This window comes from Pan troglodytes, chromosome 23, assembly GCF_028858775.2.
Source record: "Pan troglodytes isolate AG18354 chromosome 23, NHGRI_mPanTro3-v2.0_pri, whole genome shotgun sequence".
Classification (NCBI taxonomy): Eukaryota; Metazoa; Chordata; class Mammalia; order Primates; family Hominidae; genus Pan; species Pan troglodytes.
This window is the reverse complement of record NC_086016.1, coordinates 36,708,237-36,730,558: the sequence shown is the minus strand read 5'-3', so window position 1 is coordinate 36,730,558 and position 22,322 is coordinate 36,708,237. Positions and strand designations below refer to the sequence as shown.

General features: G+C 42.2%; 1 long non-coding RNA gene across 1 annotated transcript in view; it reads right to left on the bottom strand.

Moving 5' to 3' along the window:
• LOC134809725 (uncharacterized) overlaps positions 1-22,322 on the bottom strand; it is a 527,418-nt gene that overhangs the window by 125,090 nt on the left and 380,006 nt on the right. Inside the window, exon 2 of the long non-coding RNA XR_010156150.1 lies at positions 1,476-1,653. This is a non-coding gene — a long non-coding RNA (uncharacterized LOC134809725). The remainder of the gene's footprint in view (positions 1-1,475; positions 1,654-22,322) is intronic.

Here is a 22,322-nt window from a genome sequence, read left to right as displayed (position 1 = left end):
TGGACAGTCTGGTGACTGTATTCCTTGATAATGATCAATTTGTATAGTGTCTTACAGGCGTTCTCTGGATTTCTTGTATCTAGATGTCTATGTCTCTAGCAAGGTTAGGGACATCTTTTTAAATTATTCCCTCAAATATGATTTTCAGCTTGTTTTCCTTTTCTCTATCTCTCTCAGGAATGCCAATAGTTCATAGGTTTGGTTGCTTTACATAATCCTATATTTCTTGACTTTTTTTAATTGAAATAAGAGCTGGCTCTATCACCCAGACTGGAATGCAGTGACACAATCTCAGCTCACTGCAACCTCCATTTCCCAAGCTCAAGCCATCCTCCCACCTCAGCCTCCTGAGTAGCTGGGACTATAGGTGCACACCACCATGCGTGGCTATTATTTATTTGTGTGTGCGTGTGTATTTTTTTGTAGAGATGGGGTTTCACCATGTTGTCCAGGCTGGCCTTGAACTTATGAGCTCAAGTAATCTTCCCCCATCAGCCTCCCAAAATGCTGGGATTACAGGCATGAACTACTGTGCCCAGCCAGACTGACTAGTTTAGTTTGAAAGACCAGTCTTCTAGCTCTGAAATTCCTTCTTCTGCTCGGTCCAATCTATTGACAAAGCTTTCAAACGTATTTTGAAATTTCTTAAGTTTTTCAATTCCAGAAGCTCTGATGCATTTCTTTTCCTTTTTTTTTTTTTTTTTTTTTTTTTTTTTGAGACAGAGTCTTGCTCTTGTTGCCCAGGCTGGAGTATAATTGTGCAATTTTGGCTCATTGCAACCTCCACCTCCTGGGTTCAAGTAATTCTCCTGCCTCAGCCTCCTGAGTAGCTGGGATTACACACACACACACCATCACACTGGGCTAATTTTTGTATTTTTAGTAGAGATGGGGTTTCAACATGTGGGCCAGGCTGGTCTCAAACTCCTGACCTTATGATCTGCTTGCCTTGGCCTCCCAAAGTGCTGGGATTACAGGCGTGAGCCACCGTACCTGGCCTGATTGATTTCTTTTTAAGGTGTTTATGTCTTCCTTTTCTGGATTGCTTTAGAAGTTTCTTTGTGCAGGTTTTTAACCTTGTCTTGGATCTCATGGAGCTTCCTTGTAATCCATGTTTTAAATTCTTTATCTGTTATTTCTGAATTTCCATTTTGGTTAGTGACCATTGCTGGAGAGCTAGTGCGATCCTTTGGTGATGTCACTACATTCAGATTTTTCATGGTGCTGGAATTCTTACACTGGTTCCTTCTTATCTGAAGACTTCTAATTTTTATAATTATTTTTGTGTTGGTAGGATTTTTTCTGTACATTATTATTTTTTCTCCTTTCCTTCACAGCATCTCCAAGCCTCTACCCAAGTTAGCTCCAGGGATTGGGAGCAACAAAGGGCTCTCCCTCAGCCTTGGATCCCCAGTGGAAAGAAGAGTCATAGAGGGAGGCTCTCTGCCTCTTTCACATACTGGGGCTTCACTCACCTCATCAGTCTGATGCCAGCATGGGGGCTTTTTGCCTGAATTCTCCTTCCTGGGATCTGAGGTGTCCTTCACAATTCTTGTGGATTTCCCATTTTTCTTCTTAAATTAAAGCTCACAGAGTTTATCTTTATGAATTTCCAAGTGGCTAAGGCATGCTAAAAGCCTCTAATTCACCATCCTGGAAAAAGAGATATAATAGTTTGAAATACAAAGGTTAGTGCTGAAAAATACAGACACACACAACTAGAAGAGTTGAAAATGCCTTTAGGGGAGGAAATGAATGAGGTTCAGGGCAGGGGCAAGGGCAGGGGCAGGAACTGCTGTTTTTCATGATAAGTCTTAAAGAGCTATTCAGCTTTTCATATAATATTCATGTATATCCTTAAAAGAAATTAGAATTACATTTAAAAAACACCTGCAGGCAGAGGCCGGGAATGTGCAGGTCATACTTGGATAATGCTTCGTGTTGTATTTGGTAGAAATGGAAAATCAAACATCGTATGTTCTCAGTGATATATGGGAGCTAAGCTATGAGGACACAAAGGTATAAGAATGATGTAATGGACTTTGGGGACTTGGGCGGAAGAGTGGGAGGGGAGCGAGGGACAAAAGACTACAAATATGGTGCAGTGTATAGTCTTCAGGTGATGGGTGCACCAAAATCTCACAAATCACCACCAAAGAACTTACTCATGTAACCAAATACCACTTGTACCCCAATAACTTATGGAAAACTAATTTTTTTTTTTTGAGACAGAGTCTCACTCTGTCACCCAGGCTGGAATGCAGTGGTGCCATCTTGGCTCACTGCAAGCTCTGCCTCCCGGGTTCACACCATCCTCCTGCCTCAGCCTCTCGAGTAGCTGGGACTACAGGTGCCCACCACCACGCCCAACTAATTTTTTGTATTTTTAGTAGAGACTGGGTTTCACCATGTTAGCCAGGATGGTCTCAATCTCCTGACCCTGTGATCCACCCGCCTTGGCCTCCCAAAGTGCTGGGATTACAGGTGTGAGCCACCGTGCCTGGCCGGAAAAATAAAAATTTTAAAAAAGAAGTAAAGGTAGATGAAAGAAAGGGGGAGTAGTCATGCAATTGATCTCTTATGGAAATAAAGTAAGAACTAAAGTTTGGTATGGATATAAGCGGAGGTGGACAAAGTTTGGCAGACCTTAAAGTAAAATCACCCATAGTGTTTAACTGGATTTTCATGTGAATCCATTATCATTATAGGGAGATGAGGGTAACAATTTATCTCCATTTTACAAATGAGGATCTGAAACTCTCAAAGATTAAGTGTCTTGGCAAGGGCACCCCACTTATGAGAAGCACAGCTGGGACGTCTAACGCCAAGTTCATCACTCTTCTTAATTTTGCAGTGCCTGTTACCCTAAAGAGTTGAGCCTGAGCTCAAGGATGGATTATTGATACAGATAACAGGCAGCCCAAGAGGTGCATTTATTTAAACAGTTATTGACTAACCATCCACATTCATTCAGATGATTATGTGGTGCTCAACTAGGTGATCACTATGCATTGTTCACCTGTCCTGAAGCCAATCCCAGAGAAACTGGTAAAATAAGGTGACTCAGGGACAGACAGCTTTGACTCAGAGTAGAGCCTTCCTCAGACATCTTGCTTTCTCTGCTTGATTCTACTACTTATATTGAGTTTGCAGGTGTTCCCTACCTAGCTGCCTTTGAAAACACTCCAACCTCACTAAACTATGGTTTAGAAATTAAATCTGCCTGGGTTCTTGGCAGCAGTGACCAATTTATTCCAGTTTGCCTGGAACTGTCCTTGTTTTAAGCACTGAAAGTCTCACAACCTAGGAAACCCTTTAGTCTCGGGCCCAGTGCAATGGCTGGTACTGTGGGGTACATGTTTCTGGGCCACATTTTTGAATATGACCTAGTTTGGCCCATATGCGTTAAGATGATTCAACAAATTATGAATGGTTCTTTGAAAACTTTTCACAATAAGTACCTTGGTCCTGGATTCAGCTGATTAGAGAAGCAGGAGACATGCATATATTCCTCTTGTTTTTCATCCCCCCCAGTGTTCCCAGCTGAACAAAAATCTGGTTATATAATCCAGGGCAAGTGATTTAAACAGCCTCACGTGCCTCACTGGTACTAACAATGCTTCACAGGGATGAAATAAAAATTATACTATTTATCACATGGTTTCTATATATCAGAAATTCTGTTCTTTATAGACATTGTAACAACTTATTTATTTTCTGTCTCCTTTCATTCAAATGTGAGGTTCAAGGGATTCTGTCTATATTTTTTTTGGGGGGTGGGGGGACAGAGTCTTGCTATGTCACCTGGGCTGGAATGCAATAGCACGATTTCAGCTCACTGCAACCTCTGCCTCCTGAGTTCAAGCGATTCTCCTGCTACAGGCTCCTGAGTAGCTGGGATTGCAGGTGTGCACCACCACATCTGGCTAATTTTTGTATTTTTTAGTACAGACGAGGTTTCACCATGTTGGCCAGGCTGGTCTTGAACTCCTGACCTCGTGATCCACCCGCCTCGGCCTCCCAAAGTGCTGTGATTACAGGTGTGAGCCACCGCGCCTGGCCTGATTTTGTCCATTTTCTTCACTGTGTTATCCATTGAATGTATTTAGCCCATTGAATGTATATATATTCAACTATATCCTGCATATTTTTAGAGTAAATGAATGTTATTTAATGCTACACAAAACTAGCTATCCTCATCCCAGTTTTACAGATTAAGAAATTGGTGTTTATAAGTTTTAAGAACCTTGCTCATGGCCACAAATAAGTTTGTATCCAATCCCAAAGGTAAGGATCTCGGTCACTCTCCTAAGCTGAGACATGGTATGTGAGCCACCCAGCACAGTAGCTGGTTCATAGTAGGACAATACCTTCCCTTGCTATGACTCTTCTTTTTTTTTAAATTTATTTATTTATTTATTTTGAGATGGAGTCTGGCTCTGTCGCCAGGCTCTAGTGCAGTGGTGTGATCTCAGCTCCCTGCAACCTCTGCCTCCCAGGTTCAAGCGATTCTCCTGCCTCAGCCTCCTGAGTACCTGGGACTACAGGCATGGTGCCACCACACCCAGCTAGTTTTTGTATTTTTGTAGAGATGGGATTTCACCATGTTGGCCAGGATGGTCTCGATCTCCTGACCTTGTGATCCACCCTCCCTGGCCTCCCAAAGTGCTGGGATTACAGGTATGAGCCACTGCGCCGCGCCCAGCCTGGCTCTTCTATATCTCACTCTTAGTTATCATTGCTGCAGACAACACAGAGACTGTGGCTGATAAACTTAAAGGCCTGGAAGCTTCTTCCTCCCTGTCTGCCTAGCACTTTCAGGTCTGTTCCAGTAGGGAGGCAGGACCAATGCAGTGGCATTAATTGCTGGTGACGACTGTGCACATCTGAACCAGGGAAGTGGCACCTTCCATCAGCGCTTGTCTCTTCATATCATACTGGGAGTAATCTGACTTGACATTCCATCACCATTTGACAGGAATGTCACTGCCTGGAGACACACACACAAAATAAACAGGAAAGCCCTAGCAGAGTGACAGCCAGAACATCTGTGTGTGACAGTTGCAAATGGTCTGCACAAGTGAGGCTGGTTGCATGCGAGTGGTTGCTCACCCCATTGCACAGCCTGGAGTGTCCAATAGCTGCATCGAGGCATGTCAAAAGTGTAGGGAAGAAGGGTACACTTTCCTGGGTTTGAATCTCGGCTGTGCTCCTCTGTAGCACTATATTCACACCAGTGACTTCCGTGTCACCTACCTTTTCATAATTCTCCTGAGGGTCTCTGTTTGCTTGGATTTTGCATCTACTCTTTTATTCTTTCTTACACTCCCAGCATTTACTTGCACGTGGACATAGCCCCTTGTCTTTACATTTCTCTTCTTTCCCAAATAAGATAAATACAAAGAATGCATGTTTGCCTAAGATAGATTTCACTGGAGACTCTAGAATAATGAGCGTGTTGCACAGTGTCATCAACTCAAAATCTCATACTATTTGGCACTGGCCCCACATCACAGGGGACTCCTCCCATCCTCATGCACTGCTTAGTTTCCACCGTTTCACAAAATTCTCTTTTCCCCCTTCTTTCTTTGCCTTTCAACTTCTCCCTCCAGAAACAACCCTGGACCTTCAAATTCTTCTCCTTCTGCTACTTAGAACAGAGTAGATTTCCCTGCCTCAAGATATTGAGAGACAAAGGGCCTTAGAAGACAGTGATTAAACTAGAAAGCAAAAAAGAAGAAAAAGACATCCTGTTCCACTGATATCAATATTAAAGACTGCATTATCTTTCGAGACACACCTCCTTTTCCTCTTTGCACCTGCAGCAGATTGTTAGATTTTTTTTTAATTGTACTTTAAGTTCTAGGGTAGATGAATTACTGGGTATACACCCAAAGGATTATAAATCATGCTGCTATAAAGACACATGCACACGTATGTTTATTGCGGCACTATTCACAATAGCAAAGGTTGTTCAGTTTTCTATTCAGTGCCCCCACTGCTATGCAATGGGTTGCTGCTGTGGTACTTGCCACCTCCAGTTGATGACTGACGTCTCTCTTCTTGGACTCTAGCCTAACATCCATTCTCCATGCCATGCTCAAACCAGAGTTTTAGTGCCTGTAATCCCAGCTACTCAGGAGGCTGAGGCAAAAGAATCGCTTGAACCCAGGAGGCGGAGGTTGCAGTGAGCCAAGATCGTGCCACTGCACTCCAGCCTGGGTGACAGAGGCAGACTCTGGTGCCAGGCTTGAATGCTGTGCCCATTTAAGCTAATTAGGGTAGGTGTAAGACCCAAAGTCTTTGAAACGGACCATGCCATATTACCTGATCACAATGTCACCGGAGTCCCCTCCCTACCACGAGCTCTCACTGATCTTCTCTGTGCTTCCACTGACCCTGACACTGTGGATGATGACTTCTGATGAAAAGTGGCTGCTTGCCTGTGGACTAATCCAGTGCATTTTCCCAATTTTTTTTTTTTTTTTTTTTTTTTTGAGACCGAGTCTCATTCTGACGCCAGGCTGGAGTGCAGTGGCACAATCTGGGCTCACTGCAACCTCCGCCTCCTGGAGTCTTATTCTGTTGCCAGGCTGGAGTGCAGTGGCATGATCTCGGCTCACTGTAACCTCCGCCTCCTGGGTTCAAGCAATTCTCCTGCCTCAGCCTCCTGAGTAGCTGGGACTACAGGTGCATGCTGCCACTCCCAGCTAACTTTTCTATTTTTAGTAGAGATAGGGTTTTACCATGCTGGCCAGGATGGTCTTGATCTCCTGACCTCGTGATTCACCCGCCTTGGACTCCCAAAGTGCTGGGATTCCAAGTGTGAGCCACCACACCTGACCCCCTCTTGGTGTTTTTAAACAACCCCCTCCATAGTGAAGGTAAAAGGTATAGGGCACACTTGAACCACTAGATTATGCACAATTTATTTGCATTATCATTATTATAGTGTAATAATAACAGTATAGTCATGGTTTATTCATTTCTAAGACTTCCCAGCATTTCTTTCTTCCTTCTAACCCTTACCCCTCACTTAGGAGAATTTTGTCTTTTTTCAATCAATTTCAATCATTTTTTGAGGATAATTTTTTTCTTTTCTCACTCAACTTTTTCTCCTTTCCCCACCCTTAGGAGAGTTCTATGTTTGCCTCAGAGGCCCCCTAACATATTGTGTGCAGAATGGAGAATCTGAGTAATGAAAAAGTGAGGACTGGGAGGCGGGGGAAAGGAGAGGCCAGCTGTGGATTTCAGCTCCCAGGCCCTTCTTTGTTGTGAGCAAATGGCTGGGGCAAGAAGAAAGCTCTGCGGAAGTAAAGCAGACTACATGATAAAGAGCTTGACGGAGAGCCGGGCATGGTGGCTCACTCCTGTAATCCCAGCACTTCGAGAGGCCCAGGCAGGTGGATCACTTGAGGTAAGGAGTTAGAGATCAGCCTGGCCAACATGGTGAAACCCCTTCTCTACTACAAATATAAAAACTAGCCAGGCATGGTGGCGCATGCCTGTAATCCCAGCTACTCAGGAGGCTGAGGCAAAAGAATCGTTTGAACCCAGGAGGCGGAGGTTGCAGTGGGCTAAGATCGTGCCACTGCACTCCAGCCTCGGTGACAGAGGCAGACTCTGTTTCCCCCAACACCTCCCACCCGACCACCACCAAAAAAAAGAGCTTGCTGGAGGAAGGGAAAACTGCAAAAATATGACAGCTGATGTGAGAGTGAGAATGTGGAAGATTAGGGGTAAGAGGCTGTACAGCTGTGCACCCAACACAGCAATCACTAGATACATCCAGCTATAAGATTGAAACCTAAAGTAGGTAAAATTAAATACAATGAAAACTTCATATCCCCAGTTATACAAGCCATTTCTAGTGCTCAGCAGTCCCATGTGGGCAGTAGCTACTACATGGGTCAATACAGATATAAAACATTTCCATCATCACAGAAAGTCCTTTCAGATAGCATTGCTCTAGAGCTATTGCAGGGTGTGAAAAAAATTAGAGAAGAGAAGGAATTTTTAAGAAGTATTGCTTTGCATTATAAATCAGATTTTCTTTATTCTTCTAAGAGAGATGCAGATAAATATCAAACTATTTTTTTCAGTGATAAAGATACTTTTGACAGTTGATCTCTATTGTTTTTTGTATGGAACCAGGTATAGAGTCAGTCTCCACGAGTACACCAAATCAGATCTTGTTACAAGTGATTGCAAATGGGATTGTCAACTGCGAGACATCATTATGTAGGAGAAAGACTATTGAAGTTGGCTTCCAAAAATCTCAGTTCAGATCCCAGCTCCTTCACTTACCATGTAAAATCAAAGTATGCTGGCAGATAAGAATGACTCCCTTTCCCACAGTTTCATCTTGATATTTGGGAAGAGAAATGTCAGGCAGTGAACATTTACTGAGCTCCCACTAAGAGCAAACTCGCCAATGGCTCAGTTCTGACAGCAAATAGAATGTGAACAAATCGCTCTTCCAGAGGAGTTCTGGTCCGAAAAAAAAAAAAAACAGGCCGGGCACGGTGGTTCACGCCTGTAATCCCAGCACTTTGGGAGGCTGAGGTGGGAGGATCATGAGGTCAGGAGATCGAGACCATCCTGGCTAACACTGTGAAACCCCATCTCTACTAAAAACACAAGAAATTAGCCGGGCATGGTGGCAGGTGCCTGTAGTCCCAGCTACTCGGGAGGCTTAGGCAGGAGAATGGCATGAACCCCGGTCGTGGAGCTTGCAGTGAGCCAAGAGCGTGCCACTGCACTCCAGCCTGGGTGACAGAGCAAGCCTCCGTCTCAAAAAACAAAACAAAAAGCAGAAAAAGAAAAAAAACTCAGGAAATCTCCCCATGGATGTACACACAGGCGCACATGACAATCTCGAAGAATTTGGAATGCTAGTGGGACTTGGTATGATTCAAGTGGAGATGGATTAAGCAGGTCAGTTATCCTTTTGTCCTGGCGTGTCTTCTCAGGGCTATCTATCCACCTCTTAATTAGTCTATTATGCTTGCAGGTGATTTTATCTATAAGCATTAAGTCAAAACACTCATTGGCATTCGATCTCCCAGACTCTTTATGCTTTCATTGGCGTAAGTGAGATGAATTCACTTTTGCAAAGAGGCCCACCACCAGATGAGAGTTTGCACTTGCAGGCTCCTCAGGTAGGAAAAGGTGTTTAGATTGGCTTTATCAGATCAGAAATTTAGTTGGCCATCCTGCTACCAGTTTTTTGAAAATTTTATGGGTACACTGGAAAAATAAGGGTGGTTGACAGTTTCCCTTTGAGTTAGTTCTAGGATAGGAAGCCTGGTGAAAAAAAATCTTGAATAAAACTACTGTTTAAAAAACCTTAGATCTTTCCCTTGCTTTGACTGTATTATTGAGCCATGTTTCAGTAAGGCAGCAGAAAGATGGTGCATTGCCATCCTGCATGTCTAACCGCCTCCCCAGCCCAGGGCTTCACCAATGCACTGAAGTGTGATTTTTTTTTTCCTTCAGTTTTATGACTTAGGTAACTGGGAAAATGAAACTGCATGCATTGAAGAGATCCCGACTAGGCAGGCCCTAACAAAATATAACTTAAAAATCTTTTACAGAGTCTTTGATAGCAAAACTTAATCATTCCTTTTCAAATACCCATTGACTTTTTCCTTGCAAACAGAGCCCTTTACGTGCTAAGGCAGGCAATGTGCTCAGTGAATAATTCATATTCCTAGCCTCCCATGCAGCCAAGATTGAGATATGACATAGTTCTCAAAAACAACAGGAATTTTGATATGCTATGTAGGATTTTCCAATTTGCATTATGCAAATACTTCTACTATGGTTGATTTCAAGGAACCAGTGGTTTAACAACTGGCACATAAAATCCCTAAAAGTGTAACAATCAACTCTCTGAAGCCGGTACAAACCAGCTTTGGAAGATAATTGGTTCTAGCCAATGAGACAGTAGCTGAATTCTCCTGGAATTTCTAGGAATGTTTTGGCCTTTCTGGCAAAAAAATAAAATAAAATAATTTTAAAAATTAAAAAAAAAGATAAATGCTGTAATTACCCCAGTGTTTCTATCCTTTCTGTCTTGACCATGATGTGGTGTCTGAAATTTCAGCAGGAATCTTACAATCATGAGACAACAAAGCAAAATGCTAATAGATAAAGTAGAAAGATGATGGAAATCTGAACACTTTATGGCACCCAGGAACCAACACTCCAGCCATAGACTGCCCATCCACAACAGAAGACGCACGGTCTTCTTGCTGTGAGACTGAAATCAGAACCTACGCTTGTTAGTTACAGGTGGAAATACCTCATATGTGAAGGGAGACTCTATACTGAGTCTAGGGAGAGAAGCAGAAAAAAGATGGGGAGAGGAAGCTATGCATCACAGTAGAAGGCAGAAGACCAGGTTATAGAAATGGTTGCAGCACCATTTTCCCTCCATACTATTTTCCCTTTTAGTTTGGAGGTTATTTACATTATTCCTTTTATGTAAGAATTATCCTTGACATTTTAATATGCATCCTTAATAAGTCTAAAGTTAATCAAAATCTTTACTCTCCTCCTGAAAATCGTAAGGACCTTAGAACACCTTCAGTCGTCTGATGACCTCCTTCCTTGTTTGTATGCCTTTGTTATCACTTTATTTCTATCCTTTTTTTTTTTTTTTTTTTGAGACAGGTTACTCTGCCAGGCAGGCTGGAGCCCACTGGCTCAATCTTGGGCTCACTGCAACCTCCACCTCCTGGCTTCAAGTCATCCTCATGCCTCAGCCTCCCAAGTAGCTGGGACTATAAGCGTGTGCCACCATGCCCAGCTAATTTTTGCATTTTTTGTAGAGACAGGATTTTATCATGTTGCCCAGGCTGGTCTCAAACTTCTGAGCTCAAGCAATCCTCTTGCTTCGGCCTCCCAGAGGGCTGGGATTACAGGCATGAGCCACCTTGCCCAGCCCTAACTTGTTTTTTAACCCTTAAATTATCCACTCCAATTAACATACAATTAAATGCCTCTCTGTCCTCTATGCTTCTTCACATTTCCTCTATGATTTGTGTTGATTTATCTCTGTGCTACATTCTATTTTATTTCCTCAGATTTATCTTATGATTTTTAAAGTCCCTGTTTTTTTTTCTTTTTTTTTTAGCATATCTATTTATCTATCTATTATATGCTAAATAGATATTTAGCATATCTATTTTACTTTTAATGCAGTCAATGTGTTGCTTAATGATGGGGATTTATTCTGAGAAATGCATTGTTAGGCCATTTTGTTATTGTGTGATCATCACATCATCATGGAGTGTACTTACACACATCTAGCTGGTAGACGCTATATGGTATGACCTGTTTCTTCTGGGCTACAAACTTGTATGACATGTGACTGTACTGAATACTGTAGGCAGTTGTAACACATGTATCTAAACGTAGAAAAGGTACAATACAAATATGTTATAAACCATTTTTTTTTGGGACGGAGTCTCGCTCTGTCACCCAGGCTGGAGTGCAGTGGCGCGATCTCGGCTCACTGCAAGCTCCGCCTCCCGGGTTCACGCCATTCTCCTGCCTCAGCCTCCCGAGTAGCTGGGACTACAGGCGCCCGCTACCATGCCTGGCTAATTTTTTTGTATTTTTAGTAGAGACGGGGTTTCACAGTGTTAGCCAGGATGGTCTCAATCTCCTGACCTCGTGATCCGTCCGTCTCAGCCTCCCAAAGTGCTTCGATTACAGGCGTGAGCCACCGCGCCCGGCATAAACCATTTTTAAAGTGGTACGTTTATATAGGTCACTTACCATGAGTGGAGCTTGCAGGACTGGAAATTGCTCTGGGTGAGTCACTGAGGGAGTGGTGAGCAGATATGAAGATCTAGGACATTACTGTACACTATTTTAGACTTTATAAACATTGTGTATTTAGGCTACACGAAATTTATTTAAAACTGCTTTTTATTCAGTAATAAATTAGGCCAGCGCGGTGGCTCACGCATGTAATCCCAGCACTTTGGGAGACCGAGACAGGCAGATCATGAGGTCAGGAGTTCGAGACCAGCCTGGCCAACACAGTGAAACACTGTATCTACTAAAAGCACAAAAATTAGCCAGGCATGATGGCAGGTGCCTGTAATCCCAGCTACTAAGGAGGCTGATGCAGGAGAATTGCTTGAACCCAGGAGGCGGAGGTTGCAGTAAGCTGAGATCATGCCATTGCACTCCAGCCTGGGTGACAGAGCGAGATTCTGTCTAAATAAATAAAATAATAATTATTATAATAAATTAATCTTAGCTTACTGGAACTTTTGACACACTTTCAAATTTTTTAAACTTTTGACTCTTTTGTTTTAACACAGCTAAAAACACATATTGTGCAGGTGTACAAAAATATTTTTTCTTTAAATCCTTATTATATGAGCTTTTTTTTCTATTTTTTAACTTTCTAAACTTTTTTTGTTAAAAACTAAAACAGAAATACACACATTAGTCTAGGCCTCCACAGGGTCAGGCTCATCAATATCACTGTCTTCCACCTCCACATCTTGTCCCACTGGAAGGGCTTCAGAGGCGATAACATGCATGGAGCTGTCATCTCTTGTGATAACAGTGCCTTCTTCTGGAATACCCCCTGAAGGACCTACCTGAGGCTATTTTACAGTTAACTTATTTATTTTGTAATTAGAATAAGTACATTGTAAAATAGTGATAAAAATAGTAAATACATAAACCAGTAAAATAGCCATTTGTTATCAAATATTATATACTGTACATAATTGTATGTGCTATGCTCTTATACAACTGGCAGTGCTGTAGGCTTGTTTATACGCGCATCCCCACAAAAATGTGAATGATGCATTGTGAATGATGCAATGATGCATTGACGTAGCTAGGCAATAGGAAGTTTTCAGTGCCATTATAATGTTACGGGCCCACTGTTGTACATGCAGTCTGTCATCAACTGAAATGTTGTTTTGTGGCACACGAGTGTATTACATTCTTTGGATTTCTTCAAAACCTGGTTCTCTTGCAAATATACCTAGTCATTTCTGTTCATCTCTTCTTCCTCACTTATACTTTCTATTCCTTCCTATTTCCTTAATCATGTTAAACATATTATTTTATAGGAAATTCAGAGTGCAGGATAGGAACAAAAGTCAATCTTTCAGACTTAAAGAGCAGAGTGCCCCTTGCTGACATATTGGTCATGCTTAGAATCATGGAAGTAGAACTGGATTATAAATATATATATATATATATATGTGTGTGTGTGTGTGTGTGTTTATGTGTATATATATCTCCATGTAGTGTGTCGTCTTCTTACTATATAACTTACTATATAGCTAGTAATAAGACACCACATGCGGTATTTCCAAATCCCTACTTCTCCAGGGATGATAAGCCCTTTATTTTTCTGAATTTAACAGATTAAAAGGAATTGGCTCCTTTATCCCACAAGATCTCTGTGAGAAGAGTGATATGGTATGTGATAATATCCTCATTATGCAGGTGGCACCTAAGGAGCTCTGGGAGTTTAAGTGACTTACCCAGATCACAAGCTCTGAAAGTTGGGGTGGAAGTTCAATGCAGGACTTCTGAGGCCAAATGCACTTTTTTTTTTTTAACACATCTCCTCATTTCCTCCTGAGATCTTGCTGTTCCTTCACCCATCCCTATTCCTGAGCAAGAATTCTAATTTTATGATCAGTTGCCAGCTGCTGATTTATTTTGGAAGCAAGGATTGGCTGTAATTAGATGGTGCCTGGTGCACATTCTAGGAATGGCACAAATTAGAAAACTAAGATGGGTCAGGGGGACAAGATCTTAATGAAGGAGGCACAAAGAAGGCTCCTCATTTGGAAGAGAAAGTGCAAGTGTGTTTGGGTGGGCAGCCAGCTGGATTCAGTCTTGGGTTTGCTGTGTCGTTTGCTGATTTGGGGAGATAAGTTGGGGCACACAGCTCTGGGAAATGTGACAGAGGTGATTTCTCCAAGGCTCTCTGCCTCATCAGAGTCCAGGTGAAAAGCATTGAATCTGCCACTATAGGGCTTGTACTTGCTCCAGCTCTGGGTGCTGCTGGCTGGAACCTGGTTTTGAGGCATCGCCCTTGGATCTGCACAGATTCAATGTGGATTCTGAGGCTCATATTCAGAGAGAAGGGATCATCAAGAGCATAAACAGAACTGGCATTCTAGCAGCATAGAAACAGCATGGGGCATAAAGTGTAAGCCATTTGCATTCTAGTTCTGACTCATTAACTTAATTTATTTTTCCAACAAATATTTACTCAGGGCTTACTCTGCATCAGAGACTGTGCTGGGTGTGAGGATACAGTGTTGGGCTGGACCAGACAGAGTCTTTTGCTCTCAAATAACGCCTTGAGCACATCCTGTAAAAATAGCAGTGATTACTCTGTACCAGGAACCTGTGTCAGGTATTTTCCAGTAATTAGACCTCACAACAATTATATGAGGAAAGAAGATGTCACTTATGAAAACTGAAATGTGGAAAGGCTGCACAGTTTGCCCCAAATCCAGTAATCAGTAAATGGCAGAGCGAGGATTCAAACTTAAATCTGTTTTGTGCCAGTTTTCAAAGGGAATGCTTCCAGTTTTTGCCCATTCAGTATGATATTGGCTGTGGGTTTGTCACAAATAGCTCATATTATTTTGAGATACGTCCCACCAATACCTAATTTGAGAGTTTTTAGCATGAAGCGTTGTTGAATTTTGTCAAAGGCCCTTTCTGCATCTATTGAGATAATCATGTGGTTTTTGTCGTTGGTTCTGTTTATATGCTGGATTACGTTTATTGATTTGCGTATGTTGAACCAGTCTTGCATCCCAGGGATGAAGCCCACTTGATCATAGTGGATAAGCTTTTTGATGTGCTGCTGGATTCGGTTTGCCAGTATTTTATTGAGGATTTTTGCATCGATGTTCATCAGGGATATTGGTCTAAAATTCTCTTTTTTTGCTGTGTCTCTGCCAGCCTTTGGTATCAGGATGATGCTAGACTCATAAAATGGGATGCCCTCTCTCACCACTCCTATTCAACATAGTGTTGGAAGTTCTGGCCAGGGCAATCAGGCAGGAAAAGGAAATAAAGGGTATTCAATTAGGAAAAGAGGAAGTCAAATTGTCCCTGTTTGCAGATGACATGATTGTATATCTAGAAAACCCCATCGTCTCAGCCCAAAATCTCCTTAAGCTGATAAGCAACCTCAGCAAAGTCTCAGGATACAAAATCAGTGTGCAAAAATCACAAGCATTCTTATATACCAATAACAGACAAACAGAGAGCCAAATCATGAGTGAACTACCATTCACAATTGCTTCAAAGAGAATAAAATGCCTAGGAATCCAACTTACAAGGGATGTGAAGGAACTCTTCAAGGAGAACTACAAACCACTGCTCAACAAGATAAAAGAGGACACAAACAAATGGAAGAACATTCCATGCTCATGGGTAGGTAGAATAAATATCGTGAAAATGGCCATACTGCCCAAGGTAATTTATAGATTCAATGCCATCCCCATCAAGCTACCGATGATTTTCTTCACAGAATTGGAAAAAACTACTTTAAAGTTTATATGGAACCAAAAAAGAGCCCACATTGCCAACTCAGTCCTAAGCCAAAAGAACAAAGCTGGAGGCATCACGCTACCTGACTTCAAACTATACTACAAGGCTACAGTAACCAAAACAGCATGGTACTGGTACCAAAACAGAGATATAGACCAATGAAACAGAACAGAGTCCTCAGAAATAATGCCACACATCTGCAACTATCTGATCTTTGACAAACCTGACAAAAACAAGAAATGGGGAAAGGATTCCCTATTTAATAAATGATGCTGGGAAAACTGGCTAGCCATATGTAGAAAGCTGAAACTGGATCCCTTCCTTACACCTTATACAAAAATTAATTCAAGATGGATTAAAGACTTAAACGTTAGACCTAAAACCATAAAAACCCTAGAAGAAAACTTAGGCAATACCATTCAGGACATAGGCATGGGCAAGGACTTCATATCTAAAACACCAAAAGCAATGGCAACAAAAGCCAAAATAGACAAACGGGATCTAATTAAACTGAAGAGCTTCTGCACAGAAAAAGAAACTACCGTCAGAGTCAACAGGCAACCTACAGAATGAGAGAAAATTTTTGCAACCTACTCATCTGACAAAGGGCTAATATCCAGAATCTACAAAGAACTCAAACAAATGTACAAGAAAAAAACAAACAACCCCATCAACAAGTGGGCAAAGGATATGAACAGACACTTCTCAAAAGAAGACATTTATGCAGCCAACAGACACATGAAAAAATGCTCATCATCACTGGCCATCAGAGAAATGCAAATCAAAACCACAATGAGATACCATCTCACACCAGTTAGAATGGTGAACATTAAAAAGTCAGGAAACAACAGGTGCTGGAGAGGATGTGGAGAAATAGGAACACTTTTACACTGTTTGTCAGACTGTAAACTAGTTCAACCATTGTGGAAGTCAGTGTGGCAACTCCTCAGGGATCTAGAACTAGAAATACCATTTGACCCAGCCATCCCATTACTGGGTATATACCCAAAGGACTATAAATCATGCTGCTATAAAGACACATGCACAGGTATGTTTATTGTGGCACTATTCACAATAGCAAAGATTTGGAACCAACCCAAATGTCCAACAATGATAGACTGGATTAAGAAAATGTGGCACATACAGACCACGGAATACTATGCAGACATAAAAAATGATGAGTTCATGTCCTTTGTAGGGACATGGATGAAGCTGGAAACCATCATTCTCAGAAAACTATCGCAAGGACAAAAAACCAAACACCACATGTTCTCACTCATAGGTGGGAACTGAACAATGAGAACACATGGACACAGGAAGGGGAACATCACACACCAGGGCCTGTTGTGGGGTGGGGGAGGGAGGAGGGATAGCATTAGGAGATATACCTAATGCTAAATGACGAGTTAATGGGTGCAGCACACCAACATGGCACATGTATACATATGTAACAAACCTGGACATTGTGCACATGTACCCTAGAACTTAAAGTATAATAATAAAAAAAGTCACGTACACACACACACACACACACACACACAGAGCAAACTTAAATCTGTTGACATCAAAGCCAGTATTCTTAACCAGTCCCAGGGCCTCAGTTTTATTTACATCTTTGAAACAGGAACAATGAATTAACTCTACCTTTTTAATAAGCTCATTTTTAGTATCAAATCAAAAGGTTTTCTTTGAGACAGGTGTCACTTTGTTGCCCAGAGCTGGAGTGCAGTGGCATGAAGCTCACTGCAGCTTCGAACTCATGGGCTCAAGAGATCCTTCTGTCTTAGCCTCCTAAGTAGCTGGTACTACAGATACACACTACCATGCCCAGCCAATTTTTAAAAAGTTTAGAGATGGAATCTCACTATGTTGTCCAGGCTGGTCTTGAACTCCTGGCTACAAGGAATTCTCCCATCTTGACCTCCCAAGGTGCTGGGATTACAGGTGCAAGCCACTTACCAGGCCAACAGTTTTTAATGTTTAACTACACAGGCAGTCCCCTAGAGTTGATATTTTTCCAGTCTCCCTTGAACCTAAGTGTCACCACATAACGAGGTGCTGGTCAATAGCATGTAAGGAGAGGTGTTGTATGCAATTTCTGGTCATGCCCTTAAGGGAAAGAGTATATATCCCCCCTCTTCTTTTACCCATTCCCTGCTGACTGGAACACAGATAAGCAACCTTGTGAGTAAGTTAAGCAGTATCCAAGGTGAGTAACCTTGGACCCTGAGGCTGAGAACAACACCTGAGGGAGGATGAACCCACAGGCAAAAAGAGCCTGGCTCTCTTTTACCTTGGGAATTATACTAGCCTTGGAATTGCTACTGGCAGACTGTCATGGAGGGAAAATTAACTATCTCATCTAATCTTCTGTTATTTTGTGTTTCTGGTATACGCAACTACACCAATATCCTTACCAAAATATCATCCATGTAAAACAGAAACATAGGAGAAAGGACTTATGGTTAGGGATCAGGAAGCCTGGCTTTCTTCTCCTCTTTGTTACTAACCTACTGTGTGACCTTAGGCAAGTCACCCTTCTTCTCTGAACCACAGGTCTTTCTCTGTGAAGTGCAAGGAGCAGAATGAGAAGTAACTAAAGTCCTTTCCAGCTTGGATGATCTGTGAAACAAACAGTGCCATTTATAATAGATAGTTATTTATTCCAGCAGTCCCCAACCTTTTTGGCACCAGAGACAGTTTTCATGGAAGACAATTTTTCCATGGACCAGGGGGGATGGGGTGGGGATGGTTTTGGGATAATTCAAGTGCATTACATTTATTGTCCACTTTATTTCTATTATTATTCCATCTTAATATGTAATAGAATAATTATACAACTCACCATAATGTAAAATCAATGGGAGCCCTGACCTTGTTTTCCTGCAACTAGATGGTCTCATCTGGGGGTAATGGGAGACAATGACATCCAAAGTGTGTTGCTTATGTCCAGTCTCCTCCATAATCTCGTTTTGGTTGCTGTCACTGCAGAAAACACTGCTTTGCAAAGAGAGAATGTTGGACATGGAAGCAGGCTTTTTGGTGCTTTTGTGGCAATCTCAGGATATTCTGCCTTGACTTCAATCCGGACTGTATGGAGATTCAAAGTTGTCTCAGACATACCTTTAAGACTGCCGTCATTGTGATCTCAAGCAGTCGACCGTCTTCTAGCACAAACAGCATTGATTCACTTGGCTTATTCAAAAGTGGATAATATAACTCACCATACTGTAAAATCCTAGTGGGAGCCCTGAGCTTGTTTTCCTGCAACTAGATGGTCCCATCTGGGAGTGATGGGAGACAGTGACACCCAAAGCGTGTTGCCCATGTCCAGTCTGAGAAGAAGGAATCCTCCTAAGAAGGAAGGATCCCCTTCCTTCTCAGTTCGGGGTCTTTTGTGGTTGGGAAGTAATACTCAAACTCTTTTGAAAACTGAGATAGGTGACCATGCACCAGCTGGGAGAAAGAAGGCCCTGGCTCAGTCTTTTTCAAAATCTCTGCTAACATTTGAAACATGTCAGAAATCCCATTGTTCACTGGTTGCCCCCATAATTTCAGTTTGGCTTTGAATGCAGCCACTTTATCTGCCAACTTGAACACAGTTGTCGTTCTCTGCTGAAAGTGACAGATTGAGTTCGCTGAGCAGGTTGAATATGTCACACTAGTAAGCAAGTTTTGCAACCCATTCTGTGTCACTGAAATGTGCTGCCAATGATGACTGTTTTTCTAAAACAAATCTGTGGAGTGGCTCTGGTAACTCAAAAACTCTGGCCAGTGATCTAGCTTTAGAAAACCATCTCATGGCCTGGCGTGGTGGCTCACGCCTGTAACCTAGCACTTTGGGAGGCTGAGGTGGGCGGATCACCTGAGGTCGGGAGTTTCAGATCAGCCTGACCAACATGGAGAAAACCTGTCTCTAATAAAAATGCAAAATTAGCCAGGCGTGGTGGCACATGCCTGTAATCCCAGCTACTCGGGAGGCTGAGGCAGAAGAATTGCTTGAACCCGGGAGGCAGAGGTTGCAGTGACCCACCCGAGATCGCTTCATTGCACTCCAGCCTGGGCAACAAGAGCAAAACTCTGTCTAAAAAAAAAGAAAAGAAAGAAAACCACCTCATTTCTGTGTATAAGAGAAGACGTGTGTGCTCTATATTCATCTCATCACAGAGCTACACAGACATGAGTTAAGTGCATATACTTTAATGTGATTGATAATTTTAATCACATCCTGCAAAACGTTAAGTTCAGGTGACATTTTTTGGCTAGGCAGCATTTCTCTATGGATGACACAGTGCATAGACTCACATTCAGAAGCAACCTCTTTGACTTGAGTAGTGAAACCAGAAAGCCATCCAGTCATGGCAGCCACTCTGTCCATGCATATACCAACACAAAATGACCAGTTCAGTTTTCCTGATATGTAGTCATTCTAAGACTTGAATAGTTCTGCAGCTGTGGTGTTCATTGGCAACAAAAGTACACATAACTTATTCTCATGTACATCCTCCTGAAAAATATATTGCACAAAAACAAGCATTGTTGCCTTATTGTCAACACTGATAGACTCATCAACCCAGATTGCATACCATGGTGACTCATTAAACCTCTCTAACAATCGTGCCTCAATATCCTCTGCTATTTCACCAATTCTTCTAGTTATGGTGCTAGCTGAAAGAGTAACACGTTCCACCTTCTGAACTGCAGCTTCTCCAAACAAATTCATGACAAGTATCCTTAGCAGCAGGCAGGATCAAGTCTTCACCAACAGTAAAGGGCTTCTTGGCTTTAGTAATGCAGTTAGCTACTAAGAATGACACTCTCAGTGCAGACACATTTGATGAAGTGGTAGCCTTCAATAATTGCTTTCATTCTTTGTGTTCACATGTTTTGCTTTTGGAAAAACTCCAAAGACTTGTCTTTTAATGCAGGGTGCTTGGTCTCCATGTGGCGAAGCAGTTTTGAAGGTCTCATGGCTCTGCTGGATAGTTGGTCACCAAATATTATACAAAGCAGGCTTGAAGAATATGATCCTCCTGTTGCAATGATGCTGTAATTTAAGTAGGACTCTTGGCATTTTCTTTCAAATGCAGCCGTCTTTTTGTTGGCAGTCTTAAGAGAGTCTTCTGCTGTTTCATCATTGGGTCTTTCCCCCTTTTCCAAGAAGCTTTCCAGTGACATTTGTTTTTTACTCATTTTGGCTAGGATTAGCTTGTGTGCTTACGAAAACCGACTGAGACAAGTGTGCACTGTGGGAAAGAGGTGCCGATGGAAATGGTAAAATAATGGGCAGGCCATACGCAGACTAAAGTAAGTGTCAGATTCTGACTTAAAGCCTGCCACCAGATGCAGCTGTACAACTGAAGTATATAAACTCACTTGCCACTTTAAAGCCTGCCACCAGATGCAACTTGTCACTTGCCACTCATGGATAAGGTTTTGATATGAGTCTACAAGCAATTGATTTATTATGGTCTCTGTGCAGTCAAGACTCTCTGCTAATGTTAATCTGTATTTGCAACTACTCCCCAGGGTTAGCAACACTGCCTCAGCTCCTCCTCAGATCATCAGGCATTAGATTCTCATAAGGGGCACACAACCTAGATCTCTTGCATGTGCAGTTCACAATAAGGTTCACACTCATATGAGAATATGATGCTGCAGCTGATCTGACAGGAAGCAGAGCTCAGGTGGTAATGCAAGCAGTGGGGAGTGGCTGTAAATACAGATGAAGCTGTGCTTGCTTGCCTATTGCTCACCTCCTGATGCGCAGCCTGGTTCCCTGGGGCTTGAGGACCCCTGACTTATTCCACAATTATTTATAAAGTGTCAACTATTTCAGGCACTGGGCTATGCACTGCAGCCATAAAGATGAACAAAAATGGCCTTGTTTTGGTCTATGAGAAGTTTATAATCTAAAGAAGAGAGTCATGCCGAAAAGCAGTTACCATCCTGTGAGATTTAAATTTGACAGGTCCATCTGAACATGGATTCAAGGAGCCCCTCATCTGTCTGAGAAATCTTGGAGGAATACACAAGCATGGTGACAGGTAAACTAAAACTTGAAGAATGAGCAGAAAATCAATCCTCTAGACTGGGCAGGGGAAGCAGGTTCGGAAAAGGGCATAGCAGAAGGGAAGAAAAACATAATCAAAGGCATGAAGGCATGAATTAACATGGTGGATCTGAGGAAGAGACAATTCAAGGTAGCCATGGTACGGTCATGTTGGAGAGACCAGCAGAGTGTGAAGCTGCACAGATGAGCAGGGAACAGTCAGAGAAGATTTCTTTCTCTATCCAGAGGGGACCTGGGCTGGAAATTCCTAAGTAGGAATCTGGGCTAGGCATCAGCATCTTCATAGCATGATGAATTATTAGACTGAATGAGGTCATTCTGGGAAGAAAACTAGAAAAGGTCTGAGTATGTAACTGAAAAACATCAATATTTAAAAATTGGGCCAACAGATTTCCAAAAAGATAACAAAAAATGGATTAATGTGGGTGAGACCACGTAGGTGAAGCAATTAATTACATAAAATGTTATTGAGTGCCTACTAAGTGACAGGTCTGGGACTATAAGTTGTAGTCCTTGTCCTTGCAGATGTTTGTGGGGAGAGAACAGACATACAAATGCTCAGCTACCTGATACAATGGGTGTAATGAAGGAGCTGTTTACAGGATGCCACAGAAGCTAAGAGGAGGGAGGCCCTAAGTTACTCTGGGAAGTTCAAAGAAGATTTCACAGATACGGGAGCACT